Genomic DNA, 13,080 nt, shown 5'->3' on the forward strand with positions numbered 1-13,080 from the left:
TTGTTGGACGGGGAGGAGTAGGCCACCCCCCCCCTCTCTCTCTCCCGCCGTGTTACGCCGAGAACCCTCCCCCCTCCCCAGTGGCTCATCCACCTTCCCTTTCTATAACGAACGGAGCCTTCCGCCCCTTTGGTTATAGATTACTGGCTCCGCCAGCGGGCGGGGTGGTCACTACTAGTGGTCGGTTGCTTGCCTACTATATCCTTGCATCTCTCCCCCGCTACCGGAAGGGAGCTTGCTTCTTACCCGGGCACTCTTCTAGTAGCGGGTGGGGAAAGGTTTGATAATTATTATTATTATTGTTAAGGATATACCCTAATTTTCGATGAATTGTATAATTTTATTATTCATATGTATACCATCTCCGCCATTATCCGTCGTGGTTTCATTTTACCACCACACCTGGTTGGATTCTATCTCTTGTCTCCGCCGTAGCCTAGGACAACCAACCATTTTACTACCTACCACACGTATATGGCGGGGCTCTGGTTTAATCTAACTTTCTCTGCTCCGCTCCGGCACCTAGCGGAGCAACTGTTAGGCTGTAAGTGTTCTCCTGATACTTATGTATCTTTCCACTTACAGGCTACCAACTGTCAGGTCCTGGGATGCAACGCGACGTTGTACGACCCCTGCGGCCACGATGAGTGCAGGTCTCACGCTCCATGTGCCACGCCGTACAACGATATGATCGTCTGGCACCCGGAAGCCTGCGCCATCTGCTACGACCTGGCCAGTCAGCTGGTGGAGGGAGTAAGTCGATTATAGACTTTTTTATCGTTTTACTAACAACTCTTAGACATAAGTTTGTAACCCCATCCATCCCGCCATTAGAAGCTCATTTCGCCTTCCTTTCAGGCTGCTGGTGTGAGGGAGGTCGCCCTTGCAACCCTGAAAGCGTGGGTAGGCGGCTTCGGGAAGAACGCCGCCAAAGGCCAGCCTTACATTTTAGACAAGAAGCTGGCCGTTCAGATCTTCCCCGGGGGCAAGTCAGCAGGGTATGTTGACCCCTTAGCCGCAGCTCCTCTCATAGCCTCCATCCAGCAAGAGATGCAGCAGTCTTTCGGGGTCGTGGCCACACAGGAGTCGGTCCCGGACGTCGCTACCCTGGACCTTAACATTGAACCTATGGCGGTAGGTGCGGAGGATTTGTTGGTTGAGGTAGGTGTGTCTGTGCCCAAGGTCTTTCCTTGGGCGCTCCTGGATCTTCTCCTGTCCCTTCTTCAAGTGCTTCTTTCCAAGGCTTTGTGGGATCTGAGATCCCTACCCGCTCTCCCGCTCTCTCTCTGTACCCCCAAAGGTGAAGGGACAGAGAGAACCGAAGACCCTAGTTAAGATGACTTCTAAGAAGTCATCTTCGTCTTCTTCAGCTAAGAAGTCTTCGACTTCTTATGCTGACGCGGTGAAGGCCAAGCCGAGCTCTTCTTACTCGAAGAGCTCTAGAAGCAAGTCTTCTAAGGAGAAGGCTCGCGCTCCCGCCGAGCCAATGCCTTCTCCGGCCCCTACCGCATCCACTCCGGTAACGCCGGTTGGAGTAGCGGGACCCAGCACCTTTGATCCCACTGCTTTCTCAGCAGTGGTGATGCAACAGGTGGGTGAGTTGGTCGGCTCTCAAGTCTCCGCCCTGGGGACAAAGTTTGAGCAGATGTTCGCACAACTGTCGAGCACTCTGTCTCAATCGGGCCAGTCCATCCAAGATCTCTCTAACAGAGTTAGAGAGAATGAGGACCGAGTAGCTGGGCTCTCTCAGGTCCCCCTTCCAGTCTCCCCAGTAACAAGTGCTGGTATTGTCCAGCTGCCACCATATGACTCACTACCAGCTTTCTCTATGGAGAACCCATGGAGAGTAGCCGCTTACGCTCCATTTAAGGATGGTATGATCTCTATCCGGAGTGTGGAACTCAAAGGATTGAGGACTTCGAGTTTTATCCTCCGGGTTTGACGCAGCTTTCATTGGCTATGCTAGGCTGACCGTAGCGGCGCTTACTAGGGAGGACAGATCTCTAGGGAGAATGTTCTCTACAGTAGGGATCATGCTCAACGTGAATGGTTCACTGCCTTGAGGACTGGGAGTGTACAAACACCAAGCTCCAGGCTTACAAGAGTCCTTTCACTATTTTTGCGACGGAAGAGGAGGCTTCTCTTCCGTTCGCTACAAAAATAGTAGAGACGACTCTTCAGGCAGTCCTCAAGGACGAGTCCATGCCACAGCTAAGGGAGGCAGAGTCTACTTCTCCGCTCTTCCCAGCTTTTGGAGAATTGTGGGAGAACTTGCCACCGCCACGTTCACGCTTGGTAAGCTCAAACCGGACTGCGCCATGGACCAGTTCGGCGAAAAGCTCCCAAGGCTGCCTGATTCCTTGATTCATCGGAGTTCGACGCGCGAACTAGGTTTGGCAGGTCCCTCAATTCGCTGATCATAACAGAGATGGCTGCTCTCTCGTATGGCACGGAACCTTTGTTTAAAATCTTGGCCAAATCCCAGCTTCAGACAGTTCAGACGGATGCTTTCGACTTCTTCCAAGCTAGGAGGAATTGCCGAAAGCACGTTCTGCAGGAGTGCAACTATTAGGCACGAGCCTAATAGACTCCTGGCTTCTAGCATGTGGGGAGCGGATCTCTTCCCAGAGTCCGCTGTAAATGAAGTACACCACGAGGCGGCTAGGCTCAAACCAGAGCCTTAGAGCTAGGCGGGGTGGGTATTTCATCTAAAGAGGAAGCAAGAATCCGTCCCCACTGCTGGTAAGAAACCAAAGAAGTCTGGTAAAAGGTTCCAGCCTTACCAGAAACACCAGCAACAGCAGCAATTCGTTCAGGCCGTCCGGTTACCCAACAGGGACAACCTTCTACTTCTAAGCAGAACCACCCTATCCTCCTGCTCTCCCTCAGTCACAACCTTCGACCTCCTACGCACTCTCGCCGGCCTTCAACCCTACGTATGAAGGTCAGGCCTACCCTACCTTTAATAGACAATCAAGAGGTAGGGCGAGAGGCTACTTTCGCCAACGTGGCGCAGGGAGGGCGACAAGGAGTAAGCAGTTCAGGGGAGGGCGTGGTGGTCAACCCGCCCATCAACAATGAGGCTCCCCAGGTAGGAGGGGAGGCTGTTCCTCTTCCGTCACAGGTGGGGGTTCAGCAATGGGCACAGAGCATATGTGTCCAAAGGATTGGGTTGGAGTTGGATCAAAGATCCTCCTCCAATCAAATCATTCCGCCAAATACCATCAAAGGAATTGACAAGATTATGCGGAGGAACTCCTTCAGAAAGGACTATTGCGAGAGTCAAGCATCTAAAATTTCAAGGTCGCTTATTCAGCGTGCCAAAGAAAGGCTCAACAAAAAGAAGGGTAATCTTAGACTTGTCAAAGCTAAACTCTTTCATTCGCTGCGACAAGTTCAAGATGCTTACCCTCTCGCAAGTAAGGACCTTACTTCCTCGTGGAGGCCGTCACATGCTCCATCGATCTTACAGACGCATACTATCATATCCCTATAGCCAGACTTCCGCCCATTCCTATGATTCAGGCTAGGAAATCAGACATTCTCATTCAAAGTGATGCCCTTCGGTCTGAATGTAGCCCCCAGGGTATTCACGAAAATAGCAGAAGTGGTTGTGCAACAATTGAGAACTCAGGGAATCATGGTAGCAGCATACCTCGACGATTGGTTGATCTGGGCACCAACAGTCGAGGAATGCCTCAAAGCCACCAAAAAGGTAGTTCACTTTCTGGAACATCTGGGGTTCCAAATAAACAAAACGAAATCCAGACTTACCCCGGAGTCTCGTTTTCAGTGGCTGGGAATCCAATGGATTTGTCTTCCCACAATCTGTCAATTCCAGTGGCCAAACGGAAGGAATAGCAAAATCTGTCAGACAATTTCTCAAATGCAAACAAACATCAAGGAGAAGCCAGGAAAGAATCCTAGGGTCCCTTCAGTTTGCTTCGGTGACAGATATCCTCCTGAAAGCAAGGCTAAAAGATATAAATCGAGTTTGGCGATCGAGAGCGAACGCCAAATCTCGAGACAAGTTGTCAGTAATTCCACAGATCCTTCGCAATCAACTCCGTCCATGGTCAAAAGTAAAGAACTTAGCCAAGCGGGTACCCCTTCAATATCCCCTTCCAGTGTTAACCATTCACACGGATGCCTCCCTGTCCGGGGGGGGTGGGGGGATATTCTCAGTTCAAACAGGTTCAGGGACTTGGTCAGTTCAATTACGCCAGCTCCACATAAACGTTCTGGAAGCAATGGCAGTATTTCTTACCTTGAAGAGACTGCTTCCCCCGAAAAAAGTCTCATCTAAGACTAGTTTTGGACAGTGCAGTGGTAGTTCATTGCATCAACAGAGTGGGCCAAATCCAAGCATGTGAACCATGTCATGATAGCCATCTTTGCTCTAGCAAAACACAAATGGCATCTGTCCGCCACTCACCTGGCGGGGGTAAGAAATGTGATAGCAGACGCTTTGTCCCGGTCAGTCCCTCTGGAATCAGAATGGTCCCTAGACGACGGGTCATCCGGTGGATATGCCGGAGAGTCCCAGGTCTCCAAGTAGATCTCTTCGCCTCACAAGCGAACCACAAGCTCCCTTGCTATGTGGCCCCCAACCTGGACCCTCTGGCTTATGCCACGGACGCCCTGTCGTTAGATTGGGATCAGTGGAGAAAAATTTATGCTTTTCCTCCAGTGAATCTCCTTTTGAAAGTCTTGAGCAAGCTGAGGACTTTCAAGGGAATAGTAGCTCTGATTGCACCGGACTGGCCCAAGAGCAACTGGTATCCTCTACTTCTGGAATTGGTCTCCGACCTCAACGGATTCCCAATCCCAAGCTGTCACAATCAGTACAAATGAGGACTGTGTTCGCTTCCTCAGGAATTCTTCAGACCCTAACTTTATGGACTTCATGAAGTTTGCGGCTAATAAAGAGTGCTAATATTGATCCACAAAATATCCTCTTCCTAGAATCATAAGTAGAGAGTCAACTATTAGACAATATGACTCAGCTGTTAAAAAATTAGCATCCTTCCTGAAAGAATCAAACACTACAACCATGACAGTTAATTTAGCTATATCCTTTTTCAGATCCTTGTTTGAAAAAGGCTTAGCAGCTAGCACTATTACTACTCATAAATCGGCTTTGAAGAAGATCTTTCAGTTAGGTTTCCAGATAGATCTGACTGAATCTTATTTCACGTCTATTCCTAAAGCCTGTGCTAGACTTAGACCTTCTCAAAGGCCTACTGCAGTTTCATGGTTCTTAAATGATGTCCTCAAACTAGCTTCAGATACTGACAACTCGTCTTGTACATTTATAATGCTTCTTAGAAAGACATTATTCTTATTAAGCCTAGCTTCAGGAGCTAGAATTTCAGAACTGTCGGCTCTATCCAGAGATGCGGGTCATGTGGAATTCCTCCCCTCAGGAGAAGTTCTGCTTGCTCCGGATCGTAGTTTTTTTGGCTAAAAATGAGGATCCTCTTGCAAGGTGGGCCCCACCCTTGGAAAGTCATCCCACTTCCGCAAGACCTTCTCTCTGCCCAGTATCAACTTTAAGAGCTTTTCTATCTCGTACATCCTCAAGATCCTCAGGGTCTCTCTTCATGAGAGAAAAAGGTGTACTTTGTCAGTAAAAGGTATTAGACAACAAATCCTTTACTTCATTAAACAAGCCAATCCTGATTCATTCCCAAAAGCACATGACATCAGGGGAGTAGCCACCTCAATTAATTACTTTCAACATATGAACTTTGAGGATCTTAAAAAGTATACTGGATGGAAATCTCCGACAGTCTTTAAACGTCATTATTTAAAGTCCTTGGAATCTTTAAAATTTTCAGCAGTAGCAGCGGGAAACATTGTTTCCCCTGATACTGTATAGTAGTTGTAGTACAGATCCAGGTCTCCTTTCTACCTACCTCATCCAACATGCCTCACCCTATCGCCATGCTACTCGGATATCCTAGCCTTAGCCGCTGAGATCATATTAGTGGATTGTCCTTATTTTTTTTGTTTTTGCTAGGGACAATCCACACTATGTACTGATAATGTACTTCAGTGTACCTACCCTTATTTTTATGCTAGGGTAGGACACAATGTGTTTGTATATTTTGTAAATAAGTTATCTAAGTAAATCTATTTTGTTAAAATTACACTGCATTATTGTATTTTACTATGTTTACTGTAATTTTAAGTACTTTACATTACTAACTTTCTTTTATGTCACTGTTTAGAATAAGTTAGCCTTAAGTACTTAGTTTATATGCTGTAATAATTGATTTACTTATATTATATCCCTCATTTTACAACTTATTTTCATTTGTGTCCTTTTTTCCATCTTGTCTGTTTCTCTGGTACTCTTTCATAGGCGACACGAGCTGAGCCCAGAAAAGGGATTTTGACGAAGGAAAAATCTATTTCTGGGTGATTGGCTCGTGTCGCCCTATGAAACCCACCCTGTATTATTTGCCCCCCCCTGCAGGACAAGATGTTTTTAGATTAAGGATGACCGCTAGGGGCGCTGCTGTCCGTGGCGTCCTCTAGTAGTAGTAGTAGCGGCTGCATCGCCCGTTGGTATCGGCTCTCTCTTGTGGGGATTCTGATTGGAAGGTCTAATTGGTGAATGTCTCGTGGTAGTGTTCCCACTCGCCCCTATTACCATACCGACACTTCTTTTTAAGAGTGAGCGAGTCAGTTTTACTGACATTTTCTTAATTTTGTTTTTCTCTGGTAATTTTAGATTAATTTTACCTAGAAAGAATGATATTAAGGATCCTTTCATAGGGCGACACGAGCCAATCACCCAGAAATAGATTTTTCCTTCGTCAAAATCCCTTTTAGTTTAATTTTGCTGTTTACGTTAATTTTAATATTTGAAAATTAGTTCATAATTTTCTATCAAGAAAAATGCAAGTCACAATAATAAATGAAAATTAGCGAATACTTTAAGATAGCACCATCTACGAAAAAATGAGTGAATAGGAGAATATTCCTTAAATTATTTTGAGTTATATGCGCAAACACTACATGAATCCATGAATTCTGGACCATAAATAATTTGGGGTCAAATGTATTCCAAAATATTCTACATAGTCCGGATCGAAGGAGAAATGGGTTCAAGCTGACACCAGCATGAACTTCCCTTACTCTCTAGTGAGCAAATAAGAAAACTAAGAGAGAGAGCAGTCTACCTGTAATGTTGGTTTGGCCCTTTCACATAGGCACAGCTAGTTTGAGCCCCTGTAAGTCTTTTGCAGAAAAGACTATAACACGAGAGATCAAGCCAGATTTTTTTTCTTTTTTTGTGGGAAAAACTAGGCTAAGCTGACTTCACCTTCCTCCACTTGGTAGTTTTGGAAGGGGAAGAATAGGAGGAATGGGAAAAAGCATACCGAAACTGCACAAGGAAACCTAGTCCAAAGATTGAGTGCGCTGATAGCAAACCAGTCATGCAAGCCACTCTTATGTGACCTGAAAGTCACAATAGAAGCATAGGACTCCCTTGCTGAGAACCACCAGCACCTTGCCCCCCCCCCCCCCCCCCCCCCCCCCCCCCCCCCTCCCCCAACAGAACACAGCAAGCAAATGAGCTAAGCAAATAGGTTGTGCAACTCCCTCTCTGTGTGAACCTCATAGTTATGATAAAAGGTGTTGCAGTGGCCCCTATTACCAGGCCTTGTGGCCCACAATAACCAGAGAAAACAATACAAGCCTGTTGCTACCCTTAATCCAATCTGGATCAGGTTACTAAAATGAATGAGCAGTGCAAATGGGTTGTACAAAATCCCCTTTGCGCAATCCTGGTGGGTCTTGGTGAGGGGAGATGTAACATTCCCGTCGCCATGGCCCTAGATAGACAGTGAGAATGCTATGAGCCTACTGTTCCCGATAGCCACTTCCTAGACTGGATAACGAGAAGCGAAAGAGCCATGCAGCTGGGTACCACTCCCCTTTCTCTGTTTGGGAGTTTTGTAAGGGAGACTCGAGTCAATGCACGTTTGAAAGCCTACAGTGAGATGAGAGAGAAGAAAACCTAAAGTCTAAGGGAATGGCACCTCGTGCCAACCTTTCTCAGGACAATCAATTGCTGTTAGTGACTTAGCTTTCCTGCCTTATCCTGAGAAGAGCATCCTGCAAGCAGCCTAATAAAATTTCAAACGTGGGACAGACTCCCCTACTCAAAGCTCGCAGCTGTTATAAAGAGTGGAGTCAATGTGAAGGACGATGACATACAAAGTGAAAAAAGGAAGGAGAATACCTCCTCATCCTCTCACCGATATTGATACTCCCCTTGTCTGCAGGGCTGGTCATGTCTAGATTCAAAGACTCAATCACAAGGCCACAAGAATAAAGTTATATAAAGAAAGCTACTATAGGAGGAATATACCTTATTTAAGGCAAACCAAACTCTCGAAGTGCTTCAAAGTCCCTATCTTACAACTTGAAAGGTACCGTATATACTACTCACATTTCATGCGAATTTTGAAGACCTAACTTTGGAGCTAATTTTAAGGGGGTATCGCATCATACATGAGATATAAAATTTGAATAAGTAATCACATATTAGCATTGTATGACAAAATGCAAGAATAATGGATATAGTACATCTTTTCCATCAATCTTTTAAAAAGTTATGATTTACTTCACTGCATCCAATAATATTACATACGTATATGGATTTTCATATTACTATTTGTTTGTATTATAAAATACAAACATCAATCAATGTTTTAGTTTGGAAAGCACCAGAGTGTGATTGCGAGGTAAGTTTATTTTGCTGTATTGAACTCAAATCAGAGCAACTTTCTTGCTTCTAGTTAGAACAAATGAATCTCAAGATACTTTATTTATATGGGACAAAGTTATTTTATGTTATATGAAGTGTTTTAAAGTCAAAATATCACTTATATATGTATTGTTTGTGAATGAAATTTAGTTATTTTTTTGTTAGTAAATGGCGCAGAGGGCATGTTTATTGCGTAAAAAAAAATCAACAGATTCCATATTTTCACTTGATCTCGTCAGAATACTACAAGCTTTACATATTTATCTTTATTGGAGTGAAAACAGTAAAATGTGTTCTTTCATGAAAATAGTTTTGATTAAAACAACGTTTATCTCAAATTTTGTTTTGCGGTCGAGTTTGATGGTACTATACCGAAGTTTGCGAGAGTTTAATCCATGTTGCCAATGCACAATAATAGTCGTTAGCAGATCAGCATTCTTTCCTCAACTTCAGCTAAAACTTACATATTAAATTTAGCAGTATATATGCCCCTGCCGATCTTTTCTCCAAAGAGAGTAAGGACATAGTAATGTAAAAATATATCAGTCCTATTCTCCTTAACGTCATTTGTACCTTTACGACAGTAACTATTTACTATTGTACGATGATTGAAATGCAAGCAAAAAGGCTGTTGTTCTTGGATTTGATTGTTCATAGCAAATCAGGTGTTTCAAGCAGTATGCATTTTCAAAACAAGTATATCATTACTAACAATATTTTAGGTATTCTCTTTTACTTTTTAAACTTAACTAGACGATGGGATATGTAAAGAGGTGGAGGAAAAGGGGTTAACCTAACTAAAAAATGGAATAAAGAGGAGGAAAAGAGGTTAGCCTATTGTTATTTGGTCTCATAAATTTAACACACGATACGTGAGATACGTGATAAAATAATTCTTTAAGGGTGAATATTTGGGGGTAGCGTGATATGCGAGATCGCGTGTTACACAAGTATATACAGTAAATACAGTATTCTGTAAATTGGAGAGCGACTTAGCTGCCACCATGAACACTATGTTTCCAATGAAAACAAGTATTCATCCTGGCAAAGAAAAGTGATCTGAATTCTTAGCAAAAAAGATAATTTGAATGACGGGTTCGAATCCTATTAACAATAAACACAGTCAAAAAACCAAAAAATGAAAAGATTTCTGAAGTTTATTCATGAAAACGTTTGAACGCCAAAGTTGGAGAGTGTCCTGAGATACGTCTGAACTCGATGGCAGTCAGAAGCAAAGTGTATGCTGGACTGGCAGAGTTGGGTAGTGTTTTCCCTAGTTGTTGGTAGTTGACTAACTTCTCAGTAAGTCTGAATGGCCATTTCCAGCCTACACTCGTACTAAATCTTTAAGTAAAGAACAAAGGTTTGTATTTACTTGGGAACAAAAATTTTGTAGTTTAATACAGTGGACCCCCAATATTCGTGTTCTCTAAATTCGCGGACTCACACATTCATGGATTTCTCTCTGGAACCTTTCCCCGCATTATTCGCAGAAAATTCGCCTATTCACTGTATTTTTCTATGAGAAATATTCACAAATTCCTGTTTTTCTATCAATTTCATCATAAAATGCACTTTTTGTGATAAAACTATTAAAAAAACAAGTATAACAATTTTTAGTGGGTTTTTCTTGAGTTTTAACTAACAAAATAGGAGGTTTTAAGCATTTTCATAGGGGTTCCAACTACTATTCGCAGGTTCAACTATTCACAGGGGGTTCTGGTATGCATCCCCTGCAAATACGGGGGACCACTGTATATGTATTTTGCAAAACAAAAACTGTGTGATAGCAAATACAAACTCTCATATGAAAACATTAAAAACCATTTGTGTTATTGAATGCTTGCCCTAAGGTCAAAAGGTAGTGTCATTCCCCAAAAGGTAATGATATTTGATAAAGGCAATGTTAATCAATAAAGGCACTACATTCAAAGATTATACATATAGTAAAATCATTAGATTCTTAATAAAATATGATGTACACCTCCAAACATTTCTCATCGTCACAGTGCACTAGGGTGCCATTTACTATATGAACACATTGATACGGTATAAATTGGTACAGTGCAGTAAATACAGAATATGGCAATAAATGAGTTCGATTCTCTTCTGAAGAAAATTGAAAATCTTGCTAGAAATTGCAAACATACAAAACTCTTCTCAAACAGAAGATGAGCATATCTCTTTCTCTTCATGCAGTTCTTCTACAGGTAACACAAGATCTCCCCAGTAGTCAAAAACCCTTAGCAAAGGGTTTTTTGCATCGGTGACAATTTTTTGCAGATAGGAATCAATGACATGCTTACACTGTTCTAAATCAAGAATGACTAGATTAGGAAGCTTGGTGTTAATATCCATAAATGACTCCCCAGTTAATTGCAAAACTCCCACAAGATCCAAAACACGGATGTGAGAACAATTGTTAACTATGGCACTGATCCCTACATCTGTAATCTCCCAACACCAATGCAGCACCAAATTTGTTAACTGTGAACAAGATTTAGCCATTGCAATTAACACTTTGTCACTCAGTAAAGAACACTCCCCCAAATTAATATGAGTTAGCTGGGGCAAAGGCCCATTTTCAAACAGTTTTTCCAAGCCATCTGGTGTCAGCTGGACCCCCTTCCGAAGCTTCAAAAAGGTCAGTTGTTTTAATCCGTAGATTCCTGAAAGTCCTACATCAGTCATTTGCTCGCAAAATGAAATTCCAAGCATTTTCAGTTGGGTGCAAGATGACAGTGATTTATATGCAATGTCTGTTAAATATTCACCATCTAGAAACAAATGTGTAAGAGAATTGCCAACCTCTCTCATTAAACATACAACGGCATTGTCATGAATACCAGTAATGCCATCTATATCAATGTACTCAAGATGCTTACATGTTTGGCAATTTTTACAAGGCCTACATTATCTAAGAAGTGGCAGTGTGACAAATTGAGATGTCTCAGTACACTAAAGTTTTGCCATCAAATGATAGCATTCACTGCTACTACACTGGAACCTTCCACATTCAAATAAGAAAAGATCTGGGCAATTTTCAACCAAGTTTCTAAATGTGTTTTCCGTCAAACCATCACAAAACTTTGCAGTAAGTTTTTCAAGTCGATGGCAACATGCTGCCACATGGCTAACAAGATCACCACCATCCTCCCTACTCTCAAGTTCAAGACTAATTAAATGGGGGGACAGTTCCAAAATCTGCTTTATCTTTTCCCCTTCAACTTTATGTTCAAAAGAAAATTTCAAGTACTTCCAAAGAGAAGGATCTTTTGATAATTTCCACCACCTAACACACACTGGCGACACATGACGACAAATTTCATAAACATTAAGAAAAGAAAATATATAAAGCAATAATTCATTGGGAATTAAGGAAACATAACAGTTATCTGGAGTCACCAATTCACTGTCCTTAGATGAGTCTTTGTTTTCTTTCCAAGCCTCAGTTCTTGAACCACTAGCAAGTGGGGTTGCCATTTTTGCCTTCTCAATCCTCTCTACTTTTTGCAAAACATACTTTCTATACCAACATGTTTCACCGAGAGGAACAAAAACATTGATAAGTACTGACCTGAGAGTCCTACAGTCCACAATGATTACATTCATGTTGTTGCAGCATGGCAACATTCAAATAAAAAATACAGACATACTTCAATAACCTGCATTCAGTCTGCAACAAGTTGGTTTCCATTTCATATTCTTTCAATATTCAAATTAGTTACCACACTAAAAAGACTGTATTTTGCAACATACTTTTTTGCAGAAAGAAACCTGACTTTATATATTCTTGACACAATGAGTGTGGCAATGCTACAAAATGATGGTAAAATGTAGAGAATATCCACAGAAAGACCACTCCTACATAACAACTTGGGGCGCCTCGATGAGAAGTGATGCATTTTCTGGTCTGTAAAGTAAAAACATAATGCTGAACAGTCCATAAAAGTTTTTATCTCCTGCAACTTACAACCAATGAATGTTTATATGCAATAAATAAATTTTCATAAAATTTATTATTTGGATACTTGCTGGTCAAGCTTATACATATCTCTGTGCTGATAAATGAGTCAGCATTCAAACAAAAGATCAGACGGCTGAACCAGGATAGCTGTCTGGTACACCTGTCCTCTATAAGCATGTTTTGAATGGTTAGCTCATCAGAATTCTTCTTCAAAGCATAATAACTAATAACTTGTGAGGAAGCTGGGTGGGGTCTACTTTAACACTAGTTAACCCTTAAGCGCCGACTGGACGTATTTTACGTTGACATTTTTTGTCTCTCGGGTGCC

General features: G+C 42.5%; 1 pseudogene; it reads right to left on the minus strand.

Annotated features, from left to right (window-relative positions):
• Positions 1 to 10,691: 10,691 nt before the first annotated feature.
• Positions 10,692 to 12,556, minus strand: LOC135221861 (F-box/LRR-repeat protein 2-like; annotated as a pseudogene).
• Between the last annotated feature and the right edge of the window lie 524 nt (positions 12,557 to 13,080).

The sequence above is a fragment of the Macrobrachium nipponense genome, chromosome 3 (genome assembly GCF_015104395.2).
Source record: "Macrobrachium nipponense isolate FS-2020 chromosome 3, ASM1510439v2, whole genome shotgun sequence".
NCBI lineage: Eukaryota > Metazoa > Arthropoda > Malacostraca > Decapoda > Palaemonidae > Macrobrachium > Macrobrachium nipponense.